Source organism: Girardinichthys multiradiatus, chromosome 11, assembly GCF_021462225.1.
Source record: "Girardinichthys multiradiatus isolate DD_20200921_A chromosome 11, DD_fGirMul_XY1, whole genome shotgun sequence".
NCBI classification, from domain to species: domain Eukaryota; kingdom Metazoa; phylum Chordata; class Actinopteri; order Cyprinodontiformes; family Goodeidae; genus Girardinichthys; species Girardinichthys multiradiatus.
The window spans coordinates 28,792,354-28,799,057 of NC_061804.1; the positions used below are offsets into that span (position 1 = coordinate 28,792,354).

A 6,704-nucleotide genomic window follows, 5' to 3' on the forward strand; every position below is an offset into this window, starting at 1 on the left:
GCTGTCAAGACTACCTAAGAAAATTGAAAATAGGCCTTTAATGTAGCTTTGAATCTGAAGCTGCAATGCATACACCATTTGTTGGCATCATTAGGTAGCTATGGTGTTGAGGGGACATGCACAGGAGAGATAGGAAATTAGTTCAGGGCACAAGTTACTGATTCCTTGTTTTAAAATTTTGAATGTTTGTGACACCCCTGTGGGCCGTGACGTCCTGTGTGGTGAACCATGTTATCTTAAACTGCCACTGGTGAGACCTGTGTCTAGGCCCACTTTATGTTCATGCAGTTTCATTACCATCCCCTGATCCCTCTGAGACTAAGTAGTCATCATTCAAGACTACATGAATAAAAGTGAAACTTATAAATGAAAGAGTCATAGACAAATGAACTTGTATTTTATTTATTGTTAATTCACAAAAATAAAAAAGTCAGGTTCAAATCAATCTTTTGCAGCTTTATGAAATCAAATCTGTGCACGCTCAGAGGAACAAACGCAGCAGTGGCCTACAGAACTGACAGGCAGATGGTTGAAATCCCTGGCTGTCAATTCATAGGTCATCACCTTGTGCCCTACCAGCTTTCAGCTGCTCGCACGTAAAACCGCTGTCCACTCGTCAACAGCAACCTTTGTTAATCGGTTGGTCTCTGCAGGTAACAGCACCTCCACTGGAACAAACACAGCTTCCACATGGAGTTGCTGTTACATCCAGCAACAACCAGAAGGGTCACTGATGATGATGATGGCTGTTGGAAGATCAGCTCACATGTCCGGTTTCCTTCAAAGAGAGAGAGAAGAAAGCACAGAGCTCAACTGAAGATCTCGATTTAGTACCCGATGCAGCTCCCCTCCCAAGCGACTTTGACCCGACAGTTTCCTCCTCCCAGCTTTTATAGCCCGAAGTATAAACAGCATCATTGCTCATGCTCCTCCAACAGCACGGCCAAAGGGCCAAGGCCTGTGTAGATAACACAGATTTTATGGCAGCTGTCAACACAAAGGCGAGTACAAGGGTGTGTCTGACCTGTGTACCTGTAGGCCCAGCGTTTCCTGCTAACACTGGTATTTGTCTTCATATGCACTAAAAGACTGCCTAGAATATTTAATATACTTATCACTTTTATTTTAATTTTCAGAATTGCATAGAAAAGCACAGAGAATGAATTTGGCTCATTGGTCTGGTTCAGGTATCGAATTCATGGATCAGCAAAGTACTTTAAGAGAAATAATGAGACATGTTTTACAATAAAGCTGAGTTTTACCTTTTAGGATTTCATTTTGGCATTTTTTTCCCCCACTCACCTTCAAATTCAACATGGCCTGGTGGATTTCACAGAGGAGGCCAAAGGTTCCAAGAGCAGCAGGGCATTCTGACCCAGGAAGCACAGAGGAGGAGATGAAGGCTTGAAAGAGCTGAAGTCCATCTGACCAGACCGGGACAGGAGTGAGGGGTGCTGACAGCGGTCGGCACATACGAGTGGATCCCTGTTTCGATGTAAGTAGCACCAAAGACGGCGAGGCAATGGCAGCAAGCCACGGCTGCCAGTTTAAGTCATCGGGAGTTGCTGGAGGGTTAATTATTACATCCGCCGTCAATATTTAACAGGCTCAGAGCCCTGCCCCTCCATCCAACATCCTGATTCCACTCTGAGTGGCACCAAGGGTAGGGCCGGGCCTCAAGTACATCTCTTTCGTCCCCCTTCCGGAAAAATGTATTCATCACTTCTCATGACCCTCTAGAAGCAACCCTTTTCAAAAATAAGAAACTTCAACTACAATTGGTGAATATATTTCTTGATAGACGTTTACATTAAGACTGAGTTTACTGCAGAGGTCATAACTTTGATTAAAAAGAAAAAGAAATCTGTTTTAGTTTTAGGTTGGTCCAATAGAAGCAAAACTTAAAGGTGTGAAGCAATGGAACATGAGGTAGCAAAAAAAAACCTGTAATCTGTAATCATGGAGCAAAATTTGATGACAATACAATACAATAAAAGGTTAAAGGTTGTGTTAAAGATTGGCGGAGGCCCTTTTGGTACAATCAGATTACATTGCCTTGCAAAAGTATTCACACCTCATGGACTTTAATCTCCTTTTATCATGTTACAACTACAAACTGTGTTTTATTGAGATTTTATATGATAGACCAACACAAATTAATGTTTAAATGTGAAGTGAAAGGACATATAAACGGTTTTCAAACCTGTTTTAAAAATAGAAATCTGAAATGTGCGGTGTGCATTTGTTGAGTGAATAATTTATGGAATCAACATTTGTTGCAAATACTATACGTCTCTTTGCACATTTAGATACTCAAATATTTGCCCATTCTTTTTGATTGGTCGAGATTTTCTGTAAACGTCAATTTCCAAATCCTAGCAACTATTCCAAATTTGATTTATGTCTGGACTTTGACTGGACCATTCCATTGGAGCCCTGGCTGTACGTTGAAGGTTGTTGTCCTCCTAGAAGGTGAACCTTCTACACAGACTTGCCGCCTCCAACATGTTTATGTCAATGGTTGTCTGACAGACTTGCCTGTCGCAGCGGAAGAAAAGCATCCCCACAGCATGATGCTGTGTTTCACTGTTTCACTAATGTGTTTCACTGTCGGAATGGTGTTCAGGTTGATAGCAAGTGTTTATTTTTCTCCACACAAACAGTTTTGCATACTGACCAACAAAATGACATTTCTGGTCTCATTTGACCAGAACATTCTCTGTCACGTACTTCTATCTTCTACATGCAAAGTGCAAACAAGACTTCTTTTGGCTTTCTGTCGGCAATTCTTCTTGCCCCTATCCCATAAAGATCAGAACTGTGGAGTCCACAACTAATTGTTGTCCTGTGGACAGATTCTCCTACCTGAGCTGTGGATCTTTGCAGCTCATCCAGAGCTACCATAGACCCTTTGACTGCTTCCGTGATTAACACTCTCCTAGCTCGGGACAGTTTCGGACAGTCATATTGTTCTTTTCTTTCTTTTTATTCCCAGCTTTAAACTTCTTTCTTTTACATTTCTTTCCTGGTCAGTCAGCTGTGTTCCGTGGTCTTCATGATTCGGTTTGTTCACCAGTGGTCTTTAACAAACCTCTAAGACCTTCACAGAACAGCTGGATTTATCCTGAGAAAAAAAGTACACACAATTGGACTCTATTTACTAATTAGGAGACTGGATTTCATTTTGGACTTTACATGCCACATTTTTTTCAGGTTTTTATTTGTAATAGAAACTGTAAACAATATACTGGTTTCCTTCCACTTCACACTTATGCACTACTTAGTGGTCTATCACATGATATACGTTTGCAGTTGCAGTTGTTTATTTATATAGCACATTTAATAAAACCTGGTGTTGGCCAAAGGAATGCCCACAAAAACAACAAATAACAATAATTCAAAATGAAAACAATTAAGGATATAATGCAACAAAATAAAACCATAAAGGGAGCCCAAAAAAGTCAACACCCATGCTGTATTAAAAACCAGTGAGTACAAATGTGTTTTAAGAAGAGACGTAAAAACACCAAGTGTTGACGCCTGTCTGATCTGAAGGGGCAGATGGTTTTTCAGTTTTTTCTCGGAATAATTGCGTTGAATCTCCACAACAGAATGGCACTAAAAGCACCAGTGATATTTTTCAGACTTATTTTTCTTCTCATTAGATTGAAAACTGTGCTTTTCTTTGTCTTTTTACATTATGTTCTACAAATATGAACATTGTCTTCGTCGTCTTCCGCTTATCCGGGACCGGGTCGCAAATATGAACATCCCATAGAAAATGTATCCATCCTCTTTTAGTTTTTCCTTATTTTAAAGCCTAAAAATAGAAATAAAATGTAAATTCTTTAAATTGAAAGCTAATTTTCTATAGCAGATATTTATTGTCTTTTTTCAATAGCTCATGTAACATTTGCAGCTCTAAACGAGTTTTATTTAGCTGAGGGTAAAAATGTCTCTTTGGATTGAAAGTTTGCAGACCCCTGGTTGAGGAGCAACAACTGAAAAGGCCCGATCACCTCTGTGGACCAACCTGGACCTTGGAACAACTAAACACAAATGATCATTTGATCTATGGGACCTACTGGGCACACAAGGCTACAGGAGGTCAGCCATCCCATTCAGAACTTTATAGGTAATGTAACTTCAAGCTGCATAATCATTTAAAGAATAACCATACAGCTGTCAAACAACAGCAACACTTGCAGCACAAATCTCTGGGTGTAAAACACTGAAAGCTGCACATTGTCTTGCATCAATATATTGAAAAAGTCTGGGTCCAATTATAAATTTCTAACTTGCATTTCTCTGTCTCATTTTCTTTGAATCGAAATAGCAAAGGTCAGTCTATTCGCACTGATTCGAGTCACAATAAAACCTTTCTAAAACAATAAAAGAAACATGGATTTTCTGTTTTTTTGTCCTCTACTAATCCTGCTTTTAAACGTGTTTCACATTCTTACTTTGCGACACTTCAGTTGAATAATGTATGAATGAACGTACTTCTCTTCTTATACCTGACATTTTACCTATTTCTTTTATTCATACACTTGGGCTATCTTATCTGAGCAGTTTAAGGGATTGGTAAAACTGAGAGCAGAGTCCAGTGTCTCCAGGAGAGAGAATAACCACAGATAAAGCCTTTCCATGCAGCTTTGAATCGACAGTAAAGAAGGTCGTGATTAACTCCAAAAGCAATTTAGATCAGATAGCTGTTTCTGTTCACCGAACACTCGTGCAAGGTATCACATGCAACCCATCACATCCCAGCTCTATGAGCTCATTTCAGAAATGATTGACTCTTTAGGGTTATATATTTTGTGAGTTCAATGACTAATTCAAGTTTAAAGCAGCCTGTGGCTCCTTTCTTTATCTACACTTAGGTTTTGTTGTTTGTGGTGATTGCCATCTCAGCTTTTTAAAGATTTCTTCCTTGAATTTTTTTTTAACTGATTTTGGACTTTGATTTGATTGTAGTAAATGTGGCTGAGAGGCTCAAGAGAGGAATAAGAAGGAATGAATAAGTGTCCAACAACTGCTTATTGCAAGAAGGATGGCAGCGAGATTGAACAGTTTTTTTTTTAAATTTTCCAGTTTCATACATGCATTCTTTCAGGGTATTCACAGAGAAATCACTCCTCTGTGAAGAAACAAGGCAGTATTAAGTGCTAAAACGTTTCTTATAAAAGCACTTTATGGTTCATTGTAAAAGTATTTCTAACTCTTAAACTTCTCCACAATAGGTCACATTACAACCACAAACTTTAATGCTTTTTATTCAGATTTTAATAGACAAACCAACACAGGTTGTGCATAATTGTGAAGTGAAAAGATGGATTCATGGTTTTCAAATTCTCTGCAAATATAAATGTGAAAAGTGTGGTGTGCATTTGTATTCAGCACTATTTACACTGATACTCCCTAAATAAAATCAGTGTAACCTATTAAGATCATAAGTCTCTTGGTTTGAAAATTTAAACCACCTGTTTACAAAGGAGGAAGAAGATAGAACACAACAGAAAGGGCAGGGATAACATTTTGAAGAAGTTTAAAGGATGAATAAGTTATAAAATAATATTCCATGCTCTAAACATCCCAGTTAGACCAAAATAAAAAAAAATAGAAAGAGCAAACCTACCAAGATACGGCCGTCCACCTGAACTGACAGGCAGCGTAAGGATAGCACTGATCTGAGAAGTGGAGAAAGTTAACTCTGAAGGAGCTGCAGAGCTCCACAGCTCAGGTAGAATGTATGTGCTTTTAAATGTAGATTTTAAAATGTGGAATATTTATATCTTTTGAGCTGTTTTTAATTTAATGCCAACAACTAGGATGAGAAACATTTTCCTCCTCTGACAGACTGATAGGAAACTCTCCAGGGTTTATTTCCAGAACAATCAACATAATAAACAGCAATGATGGAATGAAGAATTCAGTCAGATTTGTGGTGAGGACACAAAGAACTATACAGAGGAAGACGTTAGGTTTTTGTACTTAAACACTAATCTTCACCCAAGTTTGTTAGGATTCGAGGTAGTCTGACATCTCCCGCCCTCTACTGCTGGGCACAATTCATTGCAGGAAGAGGGAACTTCCTGCAGAAATCATTTACATATGGCTTACCTAAAATAAATGCCAGATATGTCGCTTAAATATAACCAGACAGAGAAACATTGTTTTCCAGATATTCTTTTTTAGGTTTGAAAAAAGCAAAACCTGAAGTATATGCCTGGCACCAGTCTGATCTGTTAAAATGTCTATATAGTTGGTGAGTGAATTACTGGATGCATTAGTTGGTATGAACAGCAGTAAGTAAAAGTACCAGAATTTTACAATATGCAAGCAAAAACTTTCATCAAATATTGCTAATGTTATCTGCTTTTATTTAGAACAGAAACGCAAATTTCCACTGTTGCCAATCTAACACTTTGATTTGACATATATTTTTTGTTATCTTGACCTTGGTACATAAAGCAAAAACCCAGGACAAGATTTAAAAGGCACATTGTGCAGGATAGGGTGGTTTTTGCTGTTCTGCTCTATAAATATTACTCAAAGTATAAGCTGATATTAGCTAGTTGATCAGTAAAGCTATCTGCTGCTGTAGCCTGGCAACAACCAAAACCAGACATCCATTGAATCTCCTCATAAAGAAGCATGATTCAGCTCTCCAGAGAACACGCCTCCGCTGCTCTCAAGTCTAG

General features: G+C 38.6%; 1 long non-coding RNA gene across 2 annotated transcripts; it reads right to left on the bottom strand.

The window, feature by feature from the left end:
* Nucleotides 1–386: 386 nt before the first annotated feature.
* On the bottom strand, nucleotides 387–1,527 carry LOC124876734. 2 transcript variants are annotated; one of them, XR_007040356.1, is made up of 2 exons: nucleotides 1,303–1,527; nucleotides 387–778 (listed from the first exon to the last, which is right to left on the bottom strand). It is a non-coding gene; the product is annotated as an uncharacterized LOC124876734 (long non-coding RNA). The 2 variants fall into 2 exon arrangements; XR_007040357.1 differs by having other exon boundaries at nucleotides 387–987.
* Between the last annotated feature and the right edge of the window lie 5,177 nt (nucleotides 1,528–6,704).